Raw genomic sequence first — 27,899 nt, 5'->3', positions numbered from 1 at the left:
GCTTGACATCAAGCCTGTCCTGAGTTTGATCACTTCGATTCACATGGTTGACGATAAGAACCCACATCAAGACTTTTGCTGCTTCGTCCGAAGCCATGAGTATGTTCAGGCTACAGAAGAGGCTTGCCTCTAGTGTCCTCTGCTGTGGTAAGGTCTGGTTGGACCCCAATGAGATCAATGAAATTGCCAATGCTAACTCTCGTCAGCAAATCAGGAAGCTGATCAAAGATGGGCTGATCATCCAGAAGCCTGTGACTTTCCATTCCTGGGCTTGCTGCTGGAAAAACAACCTTGGCCTGATGGAAGGGCAGGCACATGGAGAAGGGTACAGCCAATGCTCAGGTGCCCGAGAAGGTGACCTGGACGAGAAGGATGAGGATCCTGCGCCCGGCTTCTTAGGAGATACCGGGAACCTAAGAAGAATGACCGCCATATGTATCACAGCCTGTACGTGAAGGTCAAAGGGAATGTACTCAAAAAACAAGCGGATTCTCATGGGACATATCCACAAAATGAAGGCAGACAAGGCCTGCAAGAAGCTACTGGCTGATCAGGCTGAAGCTCGAAAGTCTAAGACCAAGGAAGCACAGAAGTGCTGGGAGGAGCACCTCCAGGCCAAGAAGGAAGAGATCATCAAGACTGTCCAAGGAGGAAGAGACCAATAAAGCTTCCCTCGTGTCTGTACATAGTGGCCTGGCTGTGGCCTCCCATGATCAGTCAAAAATAAAACAAGCCTTATTAAAAAAAAAAAAAAAAAAAAAGAACCAACATCAAGCTGTCCTCTGATCTCCACATGTGCCCCATGGCACAAATACACACATTCATGCACACACAAACTCACACAAAATTAAGAAATATAAGCTCACTGCTCTGTTAGGTGAGAAAGGCAAAGGCTGAAGTTAATGGAACACTATGCTAGCAGAAATGGTGTCCTTTACATAAAATGACCTTGTACTTAACAGGCACTGGAGCCCCTAGAACTGGAGTTACAGATAACTGAATTGTGAGCTGCCTCGTGAGGACTGGGACCACACCCCAGTCCTCTGCCAGACCAGCCAGTGCTCTTAACCTCTTAACCTCTGAGGCATAACTCCAGCCCCACCCCCAGGCTTTTAAACAAACCTAATCACCATAAAATTCTAGACCAGACCTAAAGCCTGTCTGTTCACCTCCACTCTCCTGAACCTCCAGCAGTCTCTTGCTAAACAAAGCACCTAGCACTGCCTGTCCTCTGTCGTCTCTCCTGCCTCAAAGCAGGTATCATTTCAAAAGTTGCTGGCTTCCCCTGCCTTTTTTTTTTTAAATCAGACAAGAGGCCTCACTGTATAACCCAGCCTAACCTCAAATTGGAGCCTCTCAAGCCCCCACCTCCTGAGTTCAGGGATTACACAGTTGTACCACTACAGCTGACTGTCCACAGCCAGTCTGCAGAGTTCTCTTTCAGTAAAATGAGATGCACAACCTACCCTCCTCTTTAAAGAAACACTTATGTTCATTTAACAGCCATCTCCCTCACACTCTAGCCCCAACCTTAACAAATTACAGCTAGGATTCAAGCTGAACTTGATCTGAAATGGAGACAACTGGGCATGAGGTTCTTAAAACTGAAAACAGACAAACTCATGAGCATGTTGGGCCATGCGTATCATCAATACACAGGTGACTGTTAAAGAGGCAATAATCTCCACATTCATCTAGGGGTTTCAACCAATCCCTATGACACTCATTTATGGTTTCAATCTTATGATAAAATACCATGACCAAAAACAACTTGGGGAGAAAAGAGTTTATTTCATTTTATAGCTTGTATTCCTGGAGTCAAGAACAAACGCTGAGGCCATAAAGAGTGCTATTTGCTGGCTTGCTCCTCCTGGCTTGCTTCCTTACACCCCCAGGACCACCCACAGTGGACTGGGCTCTCCCATAATCAATCACTAATTAAGAAAATGCTCCACAGGCTAGGATACAGACCAATGTCATGGAGGCATTTTTCAACTGTGGCTCCCTCTTCTCAGATTACTCTAGCTTGTGTTGAGGTGACAAAAATTAAAAATAAAAGAAATAAAAAAAAATTTTAAAAATCAAATAACACACTCTAATGTAAATTTTTTGTAGAAGATGACAAGCTGATCCTAAAATTCATATGGAAACACAAATATAGCAGAGAAGCCAAAACAATCTCACCTTTGGTTTGGGTGGTGTTGCTGTTGTTGTTGTTGTTTTGACTCAGGATCTAGACTATAGACTAGACTGGAGCTTTCAGTTTAACACAAGTTAACCTTGAACCATCTTGTAACTCCAGAGAGACCCAAAATTCCCTTCTGGTCTCAGAGTATGTGAATTCATGTGGTGCACAGAAATATACACACGTAATCATAAAATAATAAATCTTTTAAAAGTGATTAACTTTTTAAAATTTTTTATTTCATTTATCTTTAATTTTATACATATACATATGGGTGTTTTGTCTGAATATATGTCTGTACATCATGTGCATGCCTGATGCCTACAGAGGCAAAAAGAGGACATCAGATCTCCTGGAACTGGAGTTACAGATGGCTGTAAATCACCCAGTTTGAGTGCTGGGAACCAAACCAAGGTCCAGTAGAAGAGCAGCCAGTGTTCTTAACTGCTGAGCCCTCTCTAAAGCCCTAACCTCTTTTTTAAGACAAAGTCTCACTATGCAACCCTGACTGGTCTGGAACTTGCAATGTAGGAGTCCAGGCTGTCTGCTTCTGCCTGCCAAGGCTGGGATTAAAGATATGCACCACTATATCCAGAAAACTTTATTGTACATATATTTTGCCATAATTTCTTTCATTACAGTTAACTGAATCTATTATGTCAATTTAAAAAGCATGCTGATCATTAAAAGTGAAACATTACTAAAGTTACAGGTACTAAAACCGAAGTTCCTAGGAGAGCTACACATCTTCAGTACCTTAGTGGCTTCTTCATTGTGACAACAAGGATGGGTAACACTGTATCAAGTCCTACTCCCAGCATGAAGTCTCAAGAAATCTGGAGACACCAATTTAAAGGGGAAAAAAAAATCTTATTTTCAAAGTACACCATAAAACCTTAAAAAAAAATTATCCTTTTACCTTCCAAAAGCCTGTCTAGAACAATAAAATTATAGGACTTCCAAGTACTTTCTAAAAAAATAACATTTTTGTGTATGGAGGGCAGGCTATTTGCATGGAAGTACAGGTGTCTATGAAGACCAGAGGCAGTAGATGCCCTGGAGCTGGAGTTACAAGTGGCTGTGAGCCAACTATTGTGGGTGCTGGGAACTGAACTCGGATGCTCTGCAAGAACAAGCCTTCTGAAGTGCTGAGCCATGGATCCAGCCCAAGTGGTTTTAATAACCTTAAAACATCAGACTCCATATCATTATTATTCCAAATAGCCAAAAGCGGGGGTGGGTCAAGTAAAATAAGGTTAGTGTGAGTATCAGTCTGCAATATGAGAGGATCTGACGAGACAGCAACTATGTGACTAGAGGAAAACATATAGAGCACACGTATGCTGAACCAAGCAGGACAGAAAAGGTGATGTGAGATTTCATCATGCTACCCTAAATGGCACACAATTTAAAACTCAAGAATTGTTCATTGCTAACTGTCCAGCTAGTATTTTAAGAACGCATCTAACACAGGTATGTTCTTAAATAATAGGAAAACACTGGGAAAAGCAAACCTGAGGAAAAGAATGTCAGTCCATTTTCAGTTGTTATAACAACACATGAGACATAATTTGCAAAGAAGCTTATATTTGGCTCATGGTCTGGACAAAGCACAGGACCTTCATGTTTTAAAACAGTCACTCTTGAGAGGCTGGAAAGAGGGCTCAACCCTCAGGCTGTTCTTCTAGAGGACCTAAGTTCGGTTCTTAGCACCCAAATGGCAGTGAGCAACCATCTGTATCTCTAGTTCTAAGAAATCTGATGCCTTCTTCTGGCTCCCATGGGCACCAGGCATGTACATGGTGCACAGACACACACAGGCAAAACACACACATATAAATAAAAAAAATAGTAGTTTTTAAAAGTCACTCTCATGGCAATGAACCCAGACCAGCAAAAGAAGACTCCTAATCAGCAATTACATTTCAGCACGTGTTTTGGTTAGGACAAAGCACGTCCAGAGCACAGTGAGGGAGACAGCACTGAACATGTGAAAGCACAGGAATGTTAGACACTGGGCTAAGCCAAAGTCCAAATACTAACTGTATTCTTACAAAAGTCTCCAAATTGGCAAATTCATATAAATAGTATGATAATGTGCCCATAGTCCCTGATTTTCAGAAAGCTAAGGACAGAAGACACCTGGAAGCCGTAAGTGTGAAGCCAGCTAGATACAGTAAGATAAAGATGTGGGAAAGAAAGGGAACTATAAGAAAAGGGGGAACAGAAACAAAGAACAAGTAAAAAGCAAATTAGTGGTTCCCTAATACCAGTTTTGTTTGGGGAGTGATAAAAACATTTTACAATTCACTGAACAATGGCAAAGGCGTTAAGATCCCTTCTCTTCCAAGAAGAATCAAGGTCAGTTCCAGCCTTTGCCAGACAGCTCACATCTGACAGTTCCAGGAGTTCTTCTGGCCTCTTCTGGTCTTGGAAGACAACTGTACACAATAGGACTACACGCACACGCACACATACACACATATATTTTTAAAGTACTTTTAAGTTTTCTGTTAAAGTGATAGGTATACTAAAATCCATGTATTATAAACTTTGCACAATGGTACACACCTCTAATCCCAGCTAACAGTGGAGGCAGGACAATCAGAAGTTCAAAGTCATACTAAGGCTACATAGTAAATTCAAGGCCAGCCTCAGACACACAAAATACTGTCTCAATAAATAAAGGAATCCTATGTATCAATAATCTTAAATGAGTATTACAAGATGTTATGGCTTGAATCTGAGCTCTCAGAGATCCTTGAAGAGTATAGTATTCTAAAACACAAAGAGGAGACAAGGCATAATTAGAGAGCTGAGAAAAAGGTTCAGCGGGTAAAGTGTTTGTAACATATGTATGAGAACTTGAGTTAGAATTCCCAGCACCCATATTAAGGCTAGACAGGTGTGCCAGCACATCTGTAATCCAAGCACTAATGATAGAGCAAAGGGATCCCAAGAGAACAAGCTGGCTAGCTAGACTGGCCAAACATACCAGCTCCAGGTTGAGTTAGAGACTCTTGCTTCAATATATAAGGTCAAGAATGATCAAGGAAGATACCCGATATCATATGTACCCACAAACCTGTGGATGCACCTGAACATGCCATGCAAACCCATGCAAAGTGAACACACATACACACACTACAATAATTCTTGCTGAACTGCTTCCTAGAAAGCAACTGTCATGAAAATAAAAAGTTCCGGGATTGGGAAAGCAATAGAGAAGGGAATAGTAGAATACAGTGATTTGATCAGGGAAACAGGAAGAGGGGGGCTCAAATTAGGAAAGGCAGAGATGAATACAGAAAAAAGGAGAAAAGTAAACTAACAGTTAAAATGTCTAAAAATAGTCGTAAGGAATCATATTACTATCTACCAAAAAAAAAAAGATATAAAAAAGTGTGTGTGTGTGTGTGTATGGTTTAAATGAAAATTTATCATCTGGGCTGACAATGCTACTACCTCTAAGAGTCAAAGACCATCAAACAAAAACCCCCAAGGCAGGCATGAGAAGCCATCTTTTGAGTTGTTGGTCAAGGCTGTCCAATCGACTCCCAAAATATTAGAAGCTACTGCCCTTGGTTACACACCCCCACCCCAGGGGTGAAAATTAAGTTGCTATTGCTGAAGATACCATGCGTGATACAGGGCCCAAAGACCCCTGAACTGAAACTGACCTAAATGCTTCCTACCTGAGGCATGGAACCAGAAGGCACTATGCAAGCTTTCAAAAGTGGGAAACAACCAACAGGTCTACCCAGCTATAACCCCTATGAACCACAACAATGACCAGCATGGTACCAGCTGCCCTGGAATTAGAGCTACAATGGAGTTGTGATGTGGATGCTGGGAAGTAAATCCAGGTCCTCTGCAAGCGTAGCAAGTGCTCTAAACTCCCGAGCCATCACTCCAGCTCCCTATTTCTTTTTATGTCACCTGCCTACCCACTATATCTAGGAGTGTTAAACTTGTAACGGGCCTCTAAGATCTATTTCCTGAATAACAAATGTGGCATCTGAGCAGTTCAGCAATCATCAGAGCCACTATTCATTGATGTGCCATACATGCTATGAAGTTATGCTCAGACCTGGATGCCTAACAACCATGAAGAAACTAGAGAACCAGCAGAGTAACTGTAAACTGGCAATTAACTCGAGTCCAGTTTATCAAACAAACTGCAAACAGAAGCCACAGTTAACACTGCAATAAGACAGAATTGCTTTTAGTTTAAGGATCTTAACTGGCTTTGTTATTTTTGTTAATGCAACTGGACAAAGTAATAGTAAAGGCATTTTCATGTGTGCATATAATATACTTCAACGCAGAGGATTATAAGTAACTTTCATTGTGGTTTGTTTTAGGTTGTGATTTTATTTTCAGTTTTTGTTTTGTTTGAGAAAGAGTCTATGTAGCCTTGCCTGATCTCAAACTCAGTGTAGTCCAGACTGGCCCTGATCTTTAAGCAATCATTCACCTCAGCCTTCCAAGTGTTGGGATTACAAGTATGTGCCACCTACAAGTGGCATTACAGCTAAGACCTAGTGTTTTAGTTATTGTTCTATTTCTGTGATGAGATAACATGACCAAAGCTACTTATAAAAGAAAGCACTTAACTGGGGACTTGCTTTCAGCTCCAAAGGGTCAGTTGATAACCATCCCAGTAGAAGAATGGTGGCAGGCAGGCATTGCTCTTGGAGCAGTGGCTAAGAGCTTATTTACATCCTGATCGACAGTCTTAGTAGACAAAGAGAGAATGGGCCTGGTATCCTGCTTTAAACCCTAAAAGCCCACCCCCAAAGACATACCTCCTCCAACAAGGGCACACACAGCTCTTAATCCTTCTCGGTTTTTTGTTGTTATTGCTATTGTTTGGGCTTTGGGGTTTTTGTTTTTGTTTTTAAAGACAGAGTTTCTTTGTGTATCCCTGGCTGTCCTGGAACTAGCTCTGTAGACTATGCTAGAATCAAACTCACAGAGATCACCTGCCTCTGCCTCCCGAGTGCTGGGATTAAAGGCAAGTGACACCACTGCCCAGCTAATCCTTCTTAAACAGTCCACCAAGTTCCAAGTCCAATTAGGAACCAAAAATTCTACTATATAAAAATATGGGAGCCATTCAAACTACCACACCCAGTAAATAATGAGCTTTCTGACAATGATTCTAAAACAGGCAACATCTCACTCTACAAGACAGGATACTTGTTTTAATCCACTAAGCAAAGATTAGTTTTAAAGATATTAAAAGGTACTATAAGAAGAAGTTTGGGGGCTCAGTCACATGCTGAGGACCTGAGTTTTATTCATAGCACCCATGTGCTTTATGCACACACCTTTAACCCAGGAGATGTCTGAAGTTAGCTGGCTAGCCAATCTGACCTTGCAAGCTCCAATTCAATGAGAGACCTGTCTAAAAGAATAAAGTGAGGCTGGCAACACAGCTAAGTAAAAGCACATGCCACCAAGCTCAATGACCTGAGTTCCATCTCTGGATCCCATATGGTGCAAGGAGAACTGGTGCAAGTTGGCTAAGGTGGAACTGGGTATGTTGGACCACATCTTCAATGGCAACACTCAGAAGACAGAGGCAGAAGGTCTCTTTGAAATCAGGGATACACAGTGAGACCTTGTCTCAAAAATTAAAAAAAAAAAAAAAAAAAAGTGGAAAACAACTGAGAACATACAATTCCACTCTGTCATTTACATACACACATGACTGAGCATACCTATGTAAGTGCACACACATACACGGGAAAATGAAACTTAAAGAAGGAAGAAATAGAAAAGTGGACAGCTGTCTAAGTTTATTTTCCTTATAAGACTGGGTAATACAGACAGGTACTTGGGAGGCAGAGACAGGCAAATCTCTGTGAATTCAAGCAGCCTGGTCTACATAGTGAGTTTCAAGACAGCCAGGACTATGGAAGAGAGAGATGAGGGGAGAGGAGAAAAAGAGAGAGAGGGAGAAGGAGAGGGAGAGAGAAAGAGAGAGAATATAAATAAGTAAGTGAAAGAATGAATGAACGAAATAATACAGAGAAGCTTTCCTTCTGCTGGCTTAGATAAACTGGCCCCTTTGGCTGGCTGTTATCTTTGTCTTTTAACTGGCCCATTAAGGAGTTCAGCTGATTAGTGGCATCTGGCAGGAGCTATCTGGTCTTCTGTGGTCTTGTGCAAGAAGCTAGTCCAAAACAATGGTCTTCTGTGAATTTTATTAACCAGTACTCAACTGAAAAGCTAGGAAGATGGCTCAGTTGACAAAGCACTTGTATCGTGTGTCAGAACATCAGTCTGGAATTTCAACACCAGTAAAAGCTAGGTGTGGCAATTTATCTACAATCCTACCACTGGAGAGACAGCAACATGCAGATCCCTGAAACTCACATAGCCAAATCAATGAGGCACTAAGATCAACAGAAGACTTGGTCTCAAAAAATAAGGTGACTAGTAACTGAGCAAGACACCTGACATCAACCTCTGGCCGAAACACTCACCACACATACAGTACGAGCACAGACACAGACACAGACACAGACACACACACACACACACACACCATCCAACTGAAGCCATTAGGAAGCTCTACTGTGAAAAAGAATTCTCAAGTCTGATTTTCTACAAGTGCTTAGCATTATCCCTTCATAGTTTCTCAAATCTCAAATAAAACCAAGCACCTCAATTCAATCCCTAGCACTGTCCTACTATCCAAAAAAAAAAAGTTTTGCTTGTCAAAAACTCAGTTGGCTAGCTGGGCGGTGGTAGCACATACCTTTAATCGCAGCACTGGGGCACCTCCCAGCAGAGGCAGGTGGATCTCTGTGAGAACGAGGCAAGGCAAACCTGATCTACAGAGTGAGCTCTAGGACAGCCAATGCTACACAAAGAAAAGCTACCTCAAAAGACAAAAAATAAAAATAAATCAGTTGGCCACAAGAAATTTCAAATTCAAGCATCAAGGCCTATGTACACTAGGCAAATATTCTTTCACTGAGCTACATCCTTAGTTTCCAAAACCTCTGCAAGAGAAATAATGTGCATTTAATCCTAAAGAACTCCACCCAGTTCAGTTCCCAGCACCCATGGTGGGAGGCTCCTGATCACTCTAACTTCAGTTCCTTAGAGATTTGATGGTTCTGGCTACTGTGGACATCAGCACTCAGTTAGACAAACACACACAGACTGATGAGTGAATGAATGAATTCAAGAAAGTAAATTTATTTCTGAGTACAATTCCTAGTAAATTCTAAGAAGAGCTAGCTCTCCAAAGAACACCAGTGTAATTTATTCTGACATCCAAAACCCAAGAAAGCACCAAGTTTTGATAAATAAGAGTTGTGATGACTATGAACTTGACTAGGTGGATCAACACCTGGAAGAACACACCTCTAGATGTGTCTGAGTGTTTTATAAAGAGGACTGACCACCGGAAGAGAGATTCTGCTGAGTGCAGGCCACACAGTTCCTATATGCTGGGAGACATGGGTAAAATAAAGGAGACAAAGGAAAAAAGCACCTCAGTCCCTCCCTCTCTCTTCTTTCTCCTATCTAGCCATCATGATATGAGCTGTTCTGTTCAACCATGCCTTCCCTGTTATGATGGCTTGATTTGAACCAAAATAAATAATTCCACCTGCAGGCCGCTTACATCAGGGATTTTCACCATGGTGCTAAGGCTAACAACATAGAAACATGTAGATCAGTTGTTTTTCATAAGTTTACTTTATCTACTATCATTGGGATGAGGGGACTGTGTATCTGTATACGTCAGAAGTCAGCTTTCAGGAATATGTTCTACCTAAATAGGATCTACATGGGTGTGGCTTCTGAAACCCCTCCCCACCCACACACCCACAGCCCTTTTCTTTTTTGACAGAGTATCACTATGTATCTAAGATCAAACTCAAGTTGTGAGGCTCCAGTGACAGGCAGTTTTGCCCACTGAGCCATCTGGTCAGCCTAATGATAACATTCATTCTGCTCTAAAATGAATTCAGTGAATTTCTGCACCTAGAGGCATTTCTAAAGCAGAGTAAATAGGAACAGGATGTACCTATGTACAATGGTAGACCGTGTGTTTAGCATGCTCTCAGTTCAATTCATAGCATTAAAAAAAAAAAAAAAAAGAGTAAAGAGCTGGAGAAAGAGTTCAGAGGTTAAGAATACTTACTGCTGTTAAAGAGGACCCAGGTTTGGTTCCCAGCACCTAAATGACAACTCAAAACCGCCTGTAACTCCAGTTCCAGGGAATTTGATGACTTCTGACTTCCAAAGTCACTTGCATGCATGTGGTGCAGAAAGACTCACAGGAACACACATATACATAATAAATAAATCTTTTGTAAAAATAAGCAAACAAAGTTGGACTCAGGAACAAAGTTAAGCCCAGTAATTAGGAAGTAAAGGGAAGCAGACAGATAAGGAGTTGATCCTTTCCACATAGTGAATTTGAGGCCAGCTTGGTCTACATAAGTATTTATCTCAACTTAAAAAAAAAAACAAAACTAGGAGTAAGAATAAACAGTATCAAACTAATAAAGAATAATTTAGAAAACAAACCATTAAAGGTCCTGGGAGGATCTTGTTGGCTTTGAGTTTATCACATGATAAACTCAAAAATATAAGAAAGCAATCCATATCCAAGATACCAGATTAACAAAGAAAAGCATATATACAATGTACTTCAAACACCTTCAAGAAAAACAAATCTAGGGAGACTGCAATTACTAAAACGTAACTACCAGAATTTACAGTATTGTTTTAAGTACATCTTAAGGTACATGGCTAGTATTAGAGACTAAAAGAAGGCAATCAAGTCCAGCAAGGCTATTCTACACCACCTGCAGAGAAGAGCCTCCCTGAAGCACACACAGCCTTTCTTTGGGCACTTTTAAATAACTCCTCTCCTAAAAAGTCAGAGCAAATTCCTTTTGATTGCAGTGAAAATAACTAATGCTAAGGACCCTGACTAATCCCAGAGGCTTTTCCGGAACTAAATCTACGAGAAACAAAAGTTTAAATTTTTCTGCTGAAAAGAGTCCAAGATAGGCATGGTGGTACATACCATTAAACCCAGCAATCAAGAAGCAGAAATACGCCTTTAATCCCAGCACTTGGGAGGCAGAGGCAGGCGGATTTCTGAGTTCAAGGCCAGCCTGGTCTACAGAGTAAGCTCCAGGACAGCCAGGACTATACAGAGAAACCCTGGAAGAAGAAAAGAAGAAAAGAAGAGAAGAAGAAGAAGAAGAAGAAGAAGAAGAAGAAGAAGAAGAAGAAGAAGAAGAAGAAGAAGAAGAAGCAGCAGCAGCAGCAGCAGCAGCAGCAGCAGCAGCAGCAGCAGCAGCAGCAGCAGCAGCAGCAGCAGCAGCAGCAGAAGAAGCGGCAGGGGCAGCAGCAGCAGAAATAGCAGGGGGATCTCTAAATTGGAGTCTATGATCTAGAGTTTCAGACCAGTCCATGTCTGTCAAAAAAGAAAGGAGGTGGGGGCTCAAAAGCAACTGAAAAGGCTTGACATCAACTTTGTTTGTACTACTCCTTGACTCTGCTTAAGCAAAGCAGCCAAATCTTATTAACTGTCCTTCCCAAGCAAGGACACATCTACAAGCACTAAATACTGTATATATGAAGCCTTTTTTTTGTTTTTTTTTTTCTTCAAGACAGGGTTTCTCTGTGTAGTCCTGGCTGTCCTGGAACTCACTCTGTAGACCAGGCTGGCCTTGAACTCAGAAATCTGCCTGCCTCTGCCTCCCAAGTGCTGGGATTAAAGGCGTGAGCCATCACCGCCCGGCTAACGAAGCCATTTTTAAACTTTCTCCAAAAAATGCCTCAGCAAATGAGTCATTACATTCACATTAAGAAATCTACCTCAGTCTTAGCACCAGGAGTGGAGAGGCCAACACTCCAGAGGAAGGTAAATCAGAAGCTCAAAGTCATACTCAGGTAGACATGAAGTTCTAGGTATGCCTGAATACATGAGACTAAGGTCTTGAGTTTTTCTTCAAATATTCTTTCATTTAAAAGTATGAAACTGAAAGAGGATGGGTTCTGTATAGCAAGTTCTATGCCAGCCTAAGTTATACTATGAAATGACATTTTAAAAAATAAATTTGGGGTGGGGGGGAGGGAGCTGGAGAGATGGCTCAGCGGTTAAGAGCACTGACTGCTCTTCCAGAGGTCCTGAGTTCAATCCCCAGCAACCACCTGTGTTGGGATCCAATGCACTCTTCTAGTATGTGTCTGGAGACAGATGCAGTGTACTCATATAAATACAAACAAACAAACAAACAAATAAATAAAACAAACTGGGTGGGTGGGTGGAGAGATAGCTCAGCGGTTAGGAGTTACTAACTAACTATTCTTGCAAACAACCCAAGTTCAATTCCTAGCACCCACATCTGGCCACTTACAAGCACCTATAGCTCTAGGAGGCCCTACACTTTTTCTCCTGCTCACATATATGTATTATATAGTCACACGGGTATCCTCACTCACTTGAATGAAAAATAAATAAGTTTTTAACACAAAGAAACAAGGCTGGTGAGATGACTCAACTGGTAAAGGTGGCTGCCACCAAACCTGACCACCTGAGTTCCATCTCCAGCACCCACAAGGTGGAACTGACTCCTGAAAGTTGTCTTCTGACCTCCCTATACATATTACAGCATTCATGCATGCACACACAAAATACATAAATAAAATCCATTTTATAAAAATAAGGCAAGTGCCAGCGAAAAAAACAAAAAAACAAAAGCAAGCTAGAGGAGGAAAAAAGGTAGCACAAAGGTACAGCACTTGCCCAAACCAGTTCAAGCCCTGGCACAAGGAAGAAAGAGAAGGAGGAGGGGGGCTGGAGAGATGACTCAGCAGTTAAGAGCACTGATTGTTCTTCCAGAGGTCCTGAGTTCAATTCCCAGCAACCATATGGTGGCTCACAACCATCTGTAATGGAATACGATGTCCTCTTCTGGTGTGTCTTAAGACAACTACAGTGTACTCACATATATCAAATAAATAAATCTTTAAAAAATTATATTTTATATATATATATATATATATATATATATATATATATATATATATATTCATACACACACACACACACACACACGCACGCACACGCACGCACGCACACACATACTACTCTGCCCTCTTCTGGCCTCCAAGAGTATCTAAGTACACAAACTACACACATTCACAAAAACAAAAAAAAAAAAAAAAAAACAAAGGAAAGAAAAAAGAAAAAGAGAGGAGGAGGATAAAAGGATAAAAGGCAGAGAAGAGTTTCAACTGTAAGGCCTGTTTGGGCAACAGAGTAAGTTCAAGCCTGGCCTGGAAATCTTCTAAATAATTTTATTTTATATTTTTATTTTATGTGTACAAGTGTTTCACCTGCATGTATGTATGTGTACCATCTGTGTGCAGTGTCTGCAGAGGCCAGAAAACGGTACCACATCTCCTGTAACTGGACTCAAAGAAAGTGTGCACCATCATGTAGATGCTGGAAACCAAACCCAGATCCTCTGCAAGAGCAGGGAGTGCTCTTACCTACAGAGCCGCCTTTCCAGTCCCTGGCCTAGGAAATGTAAGATAATGTGAAAAAAAAAAAATTGGGCGGGGAATAAAGCTCTGTGATAAATGATACAATGCTTATATTATATGCACAAGGCCCCAGGTATAATCCCTAGAATTAAAAAATAATAAGCTGGGTGTTGGTGGCAAAGGCCTTTAGTCCCACTCACAAGGCAGAGCCACATAGATCTCTTTGTCCAGGCCAGTATGGTCTACAGAGTAAGTTTCAGGACAACCAGGGCTACACAGAGAAACCCTGTCTTGAGAATCAAAACAACAAAAAACAATCAAATCCCCTAGTTTCTGAGACTATGACAATATACTATGTGGTTAGTGTTGACTGTAGAAAGTCTTCATCAATGAAGAAAAACTCAGAACCGTAGAAGACAGTTTATTTAGTTCTCCTCTCCATTATCTTACTGTTAGAATTAATCAACACAGGGCCAACCATCGTGGTATGTGGCTTTAATCCCAGCAGAGGCAGCCAGATTTCTGATTCAGGACCAGACTGGTCTTTGGTAAGTTACAGTCCACCCAGAGCTACATAAGTGAGACCCTGCTTCAAGTCATCATCATCATCATCATCATCATCATGAAGCGAGTACTTTTCTTATCTCTTCTTTAGACCAAGAAAAAGTAAAACTTTGGGCTAGGAAATAACTCCATAGTCAAGACCTTGCCTAGGCATGGATAAGGCCTGAAGTTTAATTACCTACACCTGAAAAAGAATACAAAGACGGAGCAAAGCTTAAAAACAAACAAACAAACAAACAAACAGGTAACAACTTAAAAGTTAAAAAAGCAAATAGGTGAAACCCAGTACTGCGCACAATGAATATATGGGAAAAAAATCAGGTCCTCAGGCTTTATATTACAGATCTACTGTAATACTGATTTAATAAATTTTAGATAAATCTTGATGAGGTAATTATTATATAATGATGCTAATATTATACTACTTTGAAGTAATTTATAAATAATGTGTAGAACATGTGAAAGGAAAATATAGACTGTACCTTACATATCATTAGCAATTTGTAGTTCTCTTTTAATTCAAGAAACCTTTACTTCTTTTCTAATTGATAAAGGCTTTGCTTTAAATTAGTGATCTTCTAGCAGTCACACTACCAACGCTTTTCTAGTTTGGTCCTTCCTTCTTCTTAGCCATTAAATGAAAGAAGATACATTAAAATTATGAATTTCTGCTTATTTAGCTAACAATCTGCAAATATGCTGAAGAGATTAAAATTTCTATTAAGTCATTGTGAACATGCATACACGAAAATTTTGTGTTGTCATTTTTTTTTTATGGTTTTTCAAGACAGGGTTTCTCTGTGTAAGCCTGGCTGTCCTGGAACTCACTCTGTAGACCAGGCTGGCCTCAAACTCAGAAATCCGCCTGCCTCTGCCTCCCAAGCACTGGGATTAAAGGCATGCGCCACCACCGCACAGTTGTGTTGTCATTCTTTATCTTCATTACCAAAAAAAAAATTTCCCATAGGTGGTAAAAAAATACAGATTGGGTAAAATAAATCCCCATGTAATTACAAGACTGTTGAACTACAAACCATGACTAGTTTCCAAAGGTCAGTCAAGACAAAGCAATTCTACTTGTGGAGAAAACTGGGCACCATCCTAAAGTTACAATTGTGCTACAATGTTACATGCTGTGGCCAGTTTCTCCTTGGCTTGAAAGCCGGAGGCAAAATAAAGTAACAAGAGCTAAGTGTACTTCTGGCAGAATCACTCACATTGACTAACTTGTGTTGCTTTCTCTTCTCCTGGCATGTACATCTCTAATGTCACCATGCTGTGTGCCCCAAACCCCATTAAGACTGATTGTCTAGCCCAGGCTGGCCTTGAAATATCAATCCTCCTTTCTTCACTTCCACTGCTGGGATTACAGTATGAGTATCTATGCAGCCTGACATGTTTCTTCAATCTTTTAAGATTACAGAGAAAGCAAACTGTTAGTATAAGCTACCAAATGATACTGCCATTGTTCTTTGTTACAGAAGCAATGATGGCTCTATTGATCAGAAATGTAAGTTGCTCTTCTACCTCCTGAGTGGATTTCCTGGGTTAGCTACCTAACAATGTTACTTATTCCAAAAGAGTTCCGCTCTGAAATAAGGGCTGACTAACTATGTGCCTATAAATCACCCTCTCACATTATTTGTAGAATTCTGTATCTCCTCTGTATCAATTATACACCATCGTGTCCATTCCTATTTGCAGATTATCTCCAAATTATTTTCTTAATTATGTTTATGTGTATGGTGTTTTACCTCAATGTATGTCTGTGCAGCTCTGGAAGCCAGAGAAAGCACTGGATTCCCGTGGGAGTGGAGTTATGGTTTCGAGACATCAGGTGGGTGCCTGGAGTCAAACCTTGTCCTATGGAAGAGCAGTTAGTGTTCTTAACTGTTGAGCCATCTCTCCACTTCTCTCTCAAAAATTTTAAAAGGCTTTTTGGGAGCTAAAGAACTGGTTCAGTGGTTAAGATCATTTGCTGCTGCTCTTGCAGAGGACTAGAACTTAGCCCCAGCACCCCTGTTAGATAGCTCACCAACTGTAATTCCAGCTCCAGAAGATCAAATGTCCTCAAGGTGTCCACCAACACCTGCACTCACATCAGAAAACCCACACAGAGACAAATAATTTTAAATAATGAACACTGCTGGGCAGTGAGTGGTGAAGCATGGCTTTAATCCCAGCACTCAGGAGGCAGAGGCAGGCAGACCTCTTAAGTTCAAGGCCAGAATGGTCTACAGAGTCATTTCCAGGACAGCCTGGGCTACACAGAGAAACCCTGTCTCTAAATAAATGAATAAATAAATAAATAAGTAGGTAGGTAGGTAGGCAGGTAGGTAGATGAGTAAAATATTTTAAAGATCCCTTGGAATAATTCTAGATACTTCATCTAGACACACTGCACAACCCTATGAAAGAAATCAATGCACTTCCAAACTACCTATAACCAACCAATGCAACTTTCAAAATACCTCTCTGCCTCAATTTGTCATCTCATAAAAAAAATCTTTTCATTTCCTAGCAAAGGAGGAATGATTTAGATAATAAAAATGATTTGGTATCAAAAAATAAATAAATAAGCTGGGCTGGCACTCAAGAGCCAGAAAAGGTGGAGCTCTTTGGGCTCAAGCTAGTCTGGTCTACAAAGTAAGTTCCTGGCCTGGGGGCTTGGAGGGGAGGGGGTGAGAGATGGGGGGAGACAGAGAGAGAGAAAGAGAGGCAGAGACAGAGAGAAACATAAGGGGCTAGAGAAATATCTTAGGGGTTAAGAGCATTGCTGTTCTTCCAGAGAACCTGGGTTCAACTCCCAGAAACAACACGGCAGCTCACAGCTGTCTCACAGCTGTCTGTAACTCCAGTTCCAGAGGATCTTGACATCATCTTCTGGCCTCTGTGGGCACCAGACACACTTGCCCACAGACAGACATGCACATCAAACATTCATACTCATAAAACACACCAATTACATATTTAAAAAGAATACTATAGCAAAGAAACCCTCCCACTCTAGCCCCGAAATAAACTGGCAATACTAAGAAGCTGAAGCAGGGACATCTTGAATTAAGGTCCTCCTGTGTTATACTCCCAGAACCTCTCTCAAAGAAAAGGACCTAAAAATGGTTGGAGAAAAAGGCTCTGGTTAAGAGCACACACTGCTTCTCTGAAGGATCTGAGTTCAATTCCCAACACCCACAGTTCATAACCACCAGTAACCCCAGTTCCAGGGGGATCCAACACCTCTAGCCTCTGCAGACACCTGAACTCACATGAACACAATAAAAAATAAAAATAGTTTTTAAAGGAGCCTAACTAAAATAAAATGACATTTTAAAAAAATAAAATGTTCTGGATCTGAAGATCTACAAAGCCAAAACTCTATTAATCAGTTTGAAAATACCAATGCAATGCAACATTCTAGGGGGAGGGTGTTCACAAAGTTTCTGCTGAGCAAACATGAGCTGTTCTGATTCTCATCTCATCCCAGCTAGACAACAGCAATGGTCTAGTTTGCACAAGGCTTATGCTACAGTTTCTCAACCAGTCCAAAAGGGCAGTCTCATGCACTGCAAGGTGGTCAGTATGTGTCAATATTTTGAGTTTCCTCATCAACTCTTTCTCAATTTCTGGCCACAAACTGGTGACTTCATCAGATGACTGGCCAACACAGGCTTATATAAAGAAATGGACCAGTCTACCCTTTTAAATGTTAGCAAGCATGAGCTACCCAAGTATCAGGAGCAGATTTTGTTGTTTTGAAGTGTAACTGATTTTAAAATACAAACTAAGTATGAGCTACATCAGAAACAATCATTTCCACAGTGAAAGATTTCTGGGACCAATTTCATTTTTAACTCTCACCACAAAATGAGTTTTTCATTATCTTCTTTAAATCTTTTGAATTGTTTTGGTTAGCCTGTGGCTGGCTGGCTGACTGATCTAGAGTATCACTGTGAAGGTCAGGGTGGTCTTGAACTCGTGATCCTTCTATCTCAAGAGTCTGACTGCTGGGACTGTCAACGGTACAGCCCAAACTCTGGCTTTCTTTGAACTGTTTTTAAGCTCAGCTTTTCTTTTCATCTCCAAATCAGTAATTGCTTCTTCATCTAGGTAGTAACTAATAATTTTTAAATGAACAATCACTTACAAAGTCCCACATTAGCATATATGCCAAAATACACAATGTGCAAAGTCTGACGCCCACAATAAGAAGCTAAAATGACTAAGTCTGAGGAGACGGGGAGCAGCAAAGCCACTGTTATCTCCCTCAGGCTCACCGGATGGAAACACTAGTGACCTCATCTCCCATAATCATCAGACATTTGTGTGGTAAACCTTACATACACAACAAGTAGTTTTAAAGACAAAAGGCAGGTAGATCTCCGAGTTCAGTCTGTTCTACATTTGAGCCAGCAAGGGACACACACTGAGATCCTACTTCTAAGTAAATAAATGAATGAATGAAAAATTAACCCTTCTCAGACCAGCAAGACAGATCCACAGGTAAAGAAACTTGCTGCCAAGCCTGACAATCCCCAGGTCCAACATCATAAAATGAGAAAATTGACTCCTAGAAATTGTCCTATACATCAATAATTTTTAAAAATTTTGTTTAGTTTTTCTAATGTAAATGCTATCATATTACACCTGTAATCCCAGAACTTAGAAAGCTGAGGCAAGAGGAAGAGCTCAAAAATGAGAGTTTGAAGCCAGCCTGGGCTACTTAGTCAGAACTTCGTATCAATTTGAAAGAAAAAGGAAGCAGCTGTAACGGTTTGGATATGAAGCATGCCTCCATCTCTGCTGAAAGGCTTTTACAGTGAAAGCTGGTTCACAGCTAGTGGTGTTCTCTTGGGAAATTCTAAAAACTTTAGGGAGTAGGTCACCAAGGGCATGTTCTTAGGGGCTACATCTTGTCCCCAGGCCCCTTTTTCTGTTTCCTGTTTACCATGAGGCAAGTAGCCTCCATCACATGTTCCCACCACCATGATATTCTTCCTCACCACAGAGTACATAATCAACTATGATGTAAACATGGGAAATCCCAACACGCCAAAGATGGAGGCCACATGATTAGGAGTTCAAAATCATCCTCAGCCACACAGAGTTCCAGGACAACTTGAACTACAAGAGATCTCATCTCAAAAAAATCCACAAATAAGCTTAATGTTGGTGGGCATGATAGCACAATACCTGTAATCCCAGCACTCTGGAGACTAAGGCAAGAAGATAAACGTGGACTCAGGGCCAGCCTGTGGCTACTCAGCACAAAATTTTGTCTTAAAAAATAAAACAAGATCAGTAAGATGGCTCAGCAGACAAAGACACTTGCCACAAAGTCTGATAACCTCAGTTTGATCAATGGGAGCTACTAGGTAGAAAACTATATTCCTGCAAATTTTCCTCTGATCTTCACCATGTACAGAGAGTCAGACAGACAGAGAGACAGAGATAGAAAGAGAGACAGACAGAGAACTATAAAACAAGTAGCATCAGGTGTTGAGATTTCAATTCATTCTCAAACAGCCTGGTCTCTCAGCCTCTCAAATGAAATTTTCCCACAAATATCAATAAATATAATAACAAATATAAATAAACATAAAGAAGAAATCAGTCATTGGAGTTTATTATCTAACAAGATAAGGAGCTCACAAATGACTATTCAATAAAAGCCATAAATCAAAAGGTCAGGGAGTAACTCTCAGAGGAGCAAGAACAAGCAGTAAGCTCGGCTGAGCTCCTGCACCAGACAAAATCCTTCACAGTAAGAACTTGCACTCATCACCTTGTACCATTCACAATGAATACTGACATCTACTAGTACTTTTTTTTTTTTTTTTTTTTTTGTTTTTCAAGACAGGGTTTCTCTGTGTAGCCCTGGCTGTCCTGGAACTCACTCACTGAGTTCAGGCTGGCCTCGAACTCAGAAATCCGCCTCCCAAATGCTGGGATTAAAGGCGTGCGCCACCACTGCCCGGCATACTAGTAGTTTTTAAAACAGCTTTTAAGGCTAGCAAGTGGTTCAGTGGTTAAAGGTGCTTGCCTGAAGATCTGGATTCAATTCCCAGGACTTGTACAGAAGGAAAGAATAGAGCACTTCCTCTGACTTCTGGACAGATGGGTAAGTAATTAAGAATTTACTATTCTTGCAGAAGACCTGAGTCAGTCCTAGCATCTGTGTCAGGTGACCAACAACTAACTGTATCTCAACTCCAGGGGGACCCAGTGCCTCTGGGATTCCTTAGGCTTCTATACTCACATGTGTGTACCCCCACAGGCACATGCATGCACATAAATAACTGAATCTTAAAATAATAACTTTTCATAGGCTATGATAACAAACACCTGTAATCCTAGCATGTAGGAGACTGAAACAGGATTAGACCAAGGCTAGACTTGGCGATATAATAAATTCAAAGCCAGTGTAGACTACATGAAACCCTATCTCAAAAATTTAGAAATTTAGTGTCTAAAGAGATGTCTCCATTTCTTGCTCTTACAGAGGACTCAGGTTCAACTGCCAGTACCTACATGGTTGGACAATTATAAGTATATATCCATCCATAATTCCAGTTCCAGGGAATCCAACAGACACATGCAGGATGCACATACATGCATGCAGGTAGAATGTTCATATATGTAAAAAAGTTAAATTAAAAATCACTTTTAAATCTGGAGCAGGAGGTCCTGGGTTTGATACTTAGCACCACATAAATTGGATGTAAGGGCTCATGTTGCAACTGAGAAGTAGAGGCAGGAAGAATAGAGGTTCAAGGCCATTCTTGGAAGCACAGCAAGTTCAAGACCATAAGGGAATAAAGGTTTAAAGGAGAATAATGGAACAGGAAGGGCTAAACTAGGGTGGGACAGAAAGTAGGGTACAGGAGGAAACATGAGAAGGACCTTTCAATAAAGACATATGGAAACCTAGCACTGTAAAAATTTCCTAAAATATCTGTATCTACACACACACACACACACACACGAGTTAAAATGTTATATGCATGCATGGTGGTGGTGGTGGTGGGGTTACATGCATGTGAGTGCAGAAGGGCCCCCCTCCCAGAGCTAAGTTACAAGTAGTAAACACCAGAGGCTAACTAATAAAAAGCCTCATGCCAGAAATGGCTTACTACTTTTGGAGTTATTGGCCAATGAGGTCTCACGGACAGCACTCTCCCAACATTACAGGATATTGTCACTATTCTTGGATATCCTCCAGAACTTGATGGTAAGACCCTATTGCTGAAGACATTTGAGTCATAGGACATGGTGAAATTAAGCTGGTATGGACCTGAAAGCTTCATCCTTATTGGCTAGCTTTCAAAGGGCTGGAGAGTCCTATGCATAGTACTAAAGGGGAAAAGCAAGCTACAATAATGACTAGCCTGGCAGGACATACCCACTGGTACAATGGTGGCACAGACAGCATGTAAGTAACCAATCAATCACTTTTTGATAGGATTTCAAGTCCCACTTCACAGTATGAAACCAATACCTGGTACCATTATTATGCTAAAAGCCCTATGACTAGATAGGTCATAGGCCCTAGGGGAAAACTTACTACTATTAGGCTAGTAAAAGAACACACTATTAAATTGACTCTTTAAAAGACATACTGTTACAAAGAGATACACAGTGCAATGTACCCTCATCTACACCCTCATCTGAGAAGCTTCTATTTGCAGTAGATCATTATGTGGTTTACAATGACCCTCAGCTGGCCAAGATGCAGAAAATAAAGAGACTGCAGAATGCTCAGCCCTGAAGGGAAAAGACATACTAAATCTCAAAGGTTCAGGAATCACTGAGGAACAGAAGGTAGGAAAATATCTAACTGACAGAGGCAGTGGATGACTACAAGGAAACATCTTCTGAACACAACAGGGCAACTGCACATATGAACTCTCAGCTGATGGGACAATATGTACAAAACCTTTGCAAACCAAGCCAGACCAAATCCCAGCACGAAGGGAGATGAGCACACAATCCCACCCCTAGCCATTGTCAGCTGCTGGAAAAAGGAGACAGTTTTCTCTAAGAACCCCCTGATAAATCAACCACTCTCCAGTAGACAACCACACATCCAAGAATATTTGGGCAGCACAAATTTTTACTGAAAGATTAAAAAAAACCAAAGACACTAAGTTGGATGGGTAGAGAAGGAAGGGTGAATCTGATAAGAGTTGGAGAAAGGGGTAAATACAATCAAAACACACTGTATGAAATTCTCAAAGAACTAATAAAAAGCCAGGCATGATATATATGCATGCCTATAATCCTAGCACTCAGAAGACTGAAGCAATAGATTGCCATGAGGCTAGCCTGGGCTTCTGTCTAAAAAACAATAAACACATGAAACAAAAACTCATTAAGACATAACCATTAACTGCTCTGACTCTTCCAACACTGATGTACTGCGTTGAAGAAAGGCAAACAGCCTGGCAGTGTTAATGGCAATGTTCACCTGGTCCACTTGAAGCCCTAGGTTTAATTCCCCAGGACTGTACCCATAAAAATAGAAAAGGGAGATGTTTTGCCCAAACATTATGTCTCATTACAGAGTCAAATCAAAGAGAAATTTTACTTCATAGTAGGCTGGAAGGAAATAAAGAAAGAAGAACTTCTTGACTCAGTCAGTCATTGTGCTTACTCTTGCTACTTGAATAACAATAAATTAGAAACAATAGTTAGACAAAGGATGATGAAGCAGGGGAAGAAGCAGGGCATGGCTGTCATACCTTTAGTCCCAGCACTTGGGAGGCAGAAGCAGGTGGAATTCTGTGAGTTCACGCCAGCCTGGTCTACACTGTATGAAAGTTCTAGGACAGCCAGGACCACAGAGAGAGACTCAGACTCAGACTCAGACTCAGAGAGAGAGAGAGAGAGAGAGAGATAGACAGAGACACAGAGACACAGAGGACAATGACTCTATACTGTGCAGACCATACCACTTCACTACAGGAATGCACCACACAAGAGTTCACTTAAAACATTCTCATTGCCTGCTGCTTCCCATTCTTTAACCAAAAATGTACATATAGCTAAATCACAAGGGTTTGCAAATTCTAAAATAGCTCTTTTAGGATTGTTAATCACCACCCAGCTAAATCCTTTAGAACCTGGTCTAAAAATAAAGCTGTGTCAAGTGTTCTTCAAAATATACTATGTACACTGACTGGAATACTGGAATGCAATGCCAATTAACACACTGAGCAATTCAAAAAAAAAAAAAAACTTCTAATAACCTGCACCAAGCTAAATAAATAACAAAGAAATACCAGCCACTTGAAATTTCCTTTAGTTAAACTGAGATTCTCAGAACAATTTAAGAACTCAAGCATCTGAAATCACTCACTAAGTGTAGCACACACCTGTAATCCCAAATCTCAGGATGACTGAAAATAGGAGCATCACAAATTTGAAGCTAGCCTATATGTATATGTACATGTATGTATGTATTTAATACAAGCATACATTTATTTGTTTTATGTGTATGGGTGTTTGGCCTGCATATATGTCAATATATCATGTGGTTCCTTGTGTTCAGGAGGACAGAAGAGGGTGCCAGATCTTCTGGAACTGGAGTTACAGACAGTTGTAAACCCCCATGTGGGTGCTTAAGTCACCCAAACCCAGGTCCTCTGCAAAGCCAACAAGTGCTCTTAACTACTGAACCAGCTCTCCAGCTCTGAGACTATATATTTAAAAAACAACAATTGGACTGGAACAATGAATGCCTCATCAATTAAGAGTACTTACTGCTCTTGCAGAAAATCTAGTTCAGTTTCCAGAACCCACACAGCTCACAGCTACCTGTAATTCCAACTCCAGAGAATCTGATGCCCTCTTCTGACTTCCACTAACACTGCACACAGTGGTGCATATACACTCAGGCACACAAACATACACACATGTACAATAAAAGTAAAAAAATAAATAAATAAATAACATAAAATAAAAATAATCACCACAACGAAAACCACTAAGGGGCTAGAGAGATGGCTCAGCAATTAAGAGATGATCTTGCAAAAGACCTGGGCTCAGTTTCCAGCATCCACCCACATGATACTGTAACCTCAGTTCCAGACGATGATGCCCACTTCTGACCTCCATGGCACCAGGCACATATGTGGTTCACAGACATATATGCAGGCAAAATATCCACACATGTATAATTAAAATTTTAAAAACTAAAATCAAATCACTGAGAGCAACACAAATAATCCTAGGAGCTAAGAAGTAACAGAATGACTCAAACACTACAAAAATTAAAAGTGTCAATTTTAATGAGTAATTAAAGACTTTTTACTCACAACTCTGAAGGCCAAAACAATCTGTTATTACTATCATAGGATTACAGATAAGAGTTCAGACCTACCCATATCAGTAGAATCTTATATTTAGTGTTATATTTTGAACCCACTGGATGAACAATTAGCAAGTTCACCCATCCATGTGTACATATATTAAAAAAAAAAAAAAACACTCAACAACCTCTTCCTAAAGAATCTACACCTTTTATCTCAATAGTTGGTAGGCAGAGGCAAGGGGATCTCTGTGAGTTCAAGGCTAACCTGGTCTATGTAGTGAGTTCCAGGTCATCCAAGGACTATAGTCACAATGAGATCCAGCCAAAAGGAGGAGGAGGAGGAGGAGGAGGAGGAGGAGGAGGAGGAGGAGGAGGAAGAAGAAGAAGGAGAAAAAGCCCCAACATTTCTGATTTTTCAAGAGTGGGAGACCCTGATTTTTTATGGTCTACTTACAACTTTAGAAAAATAACGCAACAAAATTTTAAGTTGAAGCTTGATTTTTATGGTTTCATAAACCCCCTCACTGTTACATTTGTTCACTGTCTTTCAGAGAAAATATTTAAATTCTGGTCTGCAAGTCAACACTAAGGCGTGCTGTTTAGCTAGTAAGTTCCTCCCAAGATCAGGATTATTACTAATAAACCTAACAGGGAAACCAAAGCATCCTTTCATGTTTTTTAAGTAGCAGGTAAGTAACAAAGTTTTGTCTGAATTTTAACATTAAATAATCAAACATTCATTAATAGACTTCCTAAAAGAGCAATTTGAAATTAGTCATTGTATTTCCATTAAAAACATTTAGTGCTTCTGCAAATACCAAATTGACTTCCAAAAACTGTCAAGTAGTTTAATCATCAGAGCAAAATTGACTTGAAGCCAAAAGCAACTGGGTTCAGAACAGTTGTAACGCAGAATCATTCTTAATTTTTGGATACTTTTTGTCATGAGTGAAAGGTTCTCAGTCTTTTTACTACTGGGCCAAATCCCTTAAAATGCACTCAAAAGCCTTTCAGTCAATCTACTTCACAGGCATACAAGTTCTTTTCAACTATTGACAAGACCTTAATAAAGCTGCCTGATCCCACTTCAGGGCACAATCACAGCCTTGCAGACCTGAAGATAAGCCTTCAGAACAGAAACATCAGCAGGTTTATTTTTCCAAGTATCCAGTCTCAGCTAGGTCAAATGTTGCTGCTGGATTTTAAACAGCTTACTTAGCCCTTGAAGTGATAAGAGTAAAAACAAATCAAAAGAACCTCAGTGTTTTTCAGTGGTTCACAACACCAAAGATTTGGAAACTGCCCCTGATGTCTCTTTACTTCTCAATAGCCACTTCGGCATAAGCCTTAATCGAAGTAGCTATTTTAGAAGAATGATGTCCATAGGGCTGGAGACTTCTTAACAAAGCTGCAACCTGGGGACTCAGTCCTAAGAAAAGAGTCTACTACACAAATAGGGTTCATTAAAAATACTTTCATGCTACACTTTTTCGGGTGCTTTCTATAATCTGCCAATTTCTGTATGTTTGAGGAACCTGTTTTAAGTGGTCAGCAGCGATTTAAAACTCAAGAGTTAGTAAAGAACACTACGTTTATGAAGTCAGTATTTTTGTACGCAGGTATAACCTTAGAAAAAGCTCCAAGAATATCTCCGAATAGGAACCAGTGAACAAGCACTAAACATTTTCTATCAATTACCAAAACTAGTTAGCTAGACTAAACAAGGTAAATCTTGTCCACTACCGTAGCGGGAGGGGAGCAAAGCAACCCACAAGAACTAAAACTTCTCAACATAAAGTTAGTTAATAAATAAAGTAGTTTACCATTATCCATTACACAGACCCTTCACAAGCTATCAATTTTCCTTTTGGACCCTGATGTCTGTCTTCCTCACCCCACATTTACTAGCTACTCCCCCAAATCATCTCAACCCCGCAGGCTATGCCTCTGTGCCTTGGGTGCCAGCTGTTCCCTCCGCCGACAACGTCCTCCCCTCTGCTTCACCTGGCTTAGAGTCCTTCAAACACCTAGCAGAAGCAAACACGGAACCTCGGGGCTTCTCTACTCTGCACTTAATTGTTCTAAATCCCAAGAACACTTGGGAAAACAAGCCTTATCACCGCGCATTGTTTTCACGCCCCGGGAGGTGAGTCTCCACAGACCCCACAGGATGCAATGCAGGCATCAAGACGTGCCCTGAATTCATTCCCCACTTCTATACACAGACCAGACCCATTCCCCAGGTCCTGGTTACGTCTCAACTCGGAAAGAAGAGATCCGACTGTCCCTCATAACAAAGAATAAAAACCAGAGGCACACCCTGGGCCCTGGAGAGAGAACAATGAATGAACACGGCCACCTCGCCTCCCATGGTGTCCCAACTCTGCATCCATCCACTGGCTCTGCAGAGCCTGAAAAGCTGTCGCTTCACACAAAAGGCAGCCCGGCTCCCGATCTCGAGCATCCTGGGCCTCCTATTTGGAAGCCCCGGGCGAGGTCCCACGCCTTTGTGACGGGGCACTGACCCGTTTCTCGCTGCCTTCCCTGATTCCTCTCGTCTTCCCTAAAAGGGTGTCACTTAAGCGAAGCAGCCCGAGAGGAGGTGCAAGGCCGGGCTCCCCCCACTTCTGCAGCCCGAGCCCGAGAGAAAAAGAACGAGCCCATCCCAGTGACAACACAGACACTGGGCAGCTCTGGAAGGATTTTTTTTCCCCATTGCCAAAATATGTGGAATGCTCGCTGAGCACCGGAGTGGCGCTGGCACATTTCCGAGAAACACTGGGAAATCTGAGCAGGGGTGTGGAAACTGGCTCGCCGGCCATGACACCCGGCCCGCGCCCGGCCCGCCATCAGGATGACAGCGGCCTGGCTGACCCTCGCCCCACGGCCGCACCGTCAACCCTGCGGCCTACCTGAGGGAGCAGGGCAGCGCCGGGTCCCGTCGTGCAGCGGCAGCGGTGGTTGAGAGAACCGGCTGCGGTCACATTCGGCGTGTCCCCAGCCCGGGGGACGGGGCCCCGGGAAGGCCCCGCATCGCTGCACTAGCGCCCCGCGCCTCGGGGCACGCGCCCCAAAGCTCGGCCAGCTGGCCCGTCTGAGGGCCTGAGGAGAACAGTAGAGAAGCCTTCCCGCCTCAAGCTCGCTCGGTTCTAACTCCCGCCATCTAAGATGGCGGCACAAGCACCCGCGATGAAGACGCTCTCAGGCTGCCCAGGCGAGCTAGCCCTGCGCTCGACACTCGTCTTCACGACCTGCGGCGCTGCGGGCTCACTGCCTCTACGCGAGCTCCTAGGCTCGGCTGTCCGC

At 41.5% G+C, this 27,899-nt stretch overlaps 1 protein-coding gene and 1 pseudogene across 1 annotated transcript in view; one reads left to right on the top strand and one right to left on the bottom strand.

Moving 5' to 3' along the window:
- Raf1 (Raf-1 proto-oncogene, serine/threonine kinase) overlaps window positions 1-27,899 on the bottom strand; it is a 57,890-nt gene extending 29,991 nt beyond the window's left edge. Inside the window, exon 1 of the mRNA XM_028753579.1 lies at window positions 27,506-27,899. The gene's annotated coding sequence lies outside the window, so the exon portion shown is untranslated. The remainder of the gene's footprint in view (window positions 1-27,505) is intronic.
- Window positions 96-27,509, top strand: LOC114609238 (annotated as a pseudogene).

The sequence above is a fragment of the Grammomys surdaster genome, unplaced genomic scaffold (genome assembly GCF_004785775.1).
Source record: "Grammomys surdaster isolate TR1022 unplaced genomic scaffold, NIH_TR_1.0 125950, whole genome shotgun sequence".
In the NCBI taxonomy this organism is placed as follows: Eukaryota; Metazoa; Chordata; class Mammalia; order Rodentia; family Muridae; genus Grammomys; species Grammomys surdaster.
Note: the sequence above shows the minus strand (reverse complement) of the source record. Positions and strands in the feature narration are given on the sequence as shown.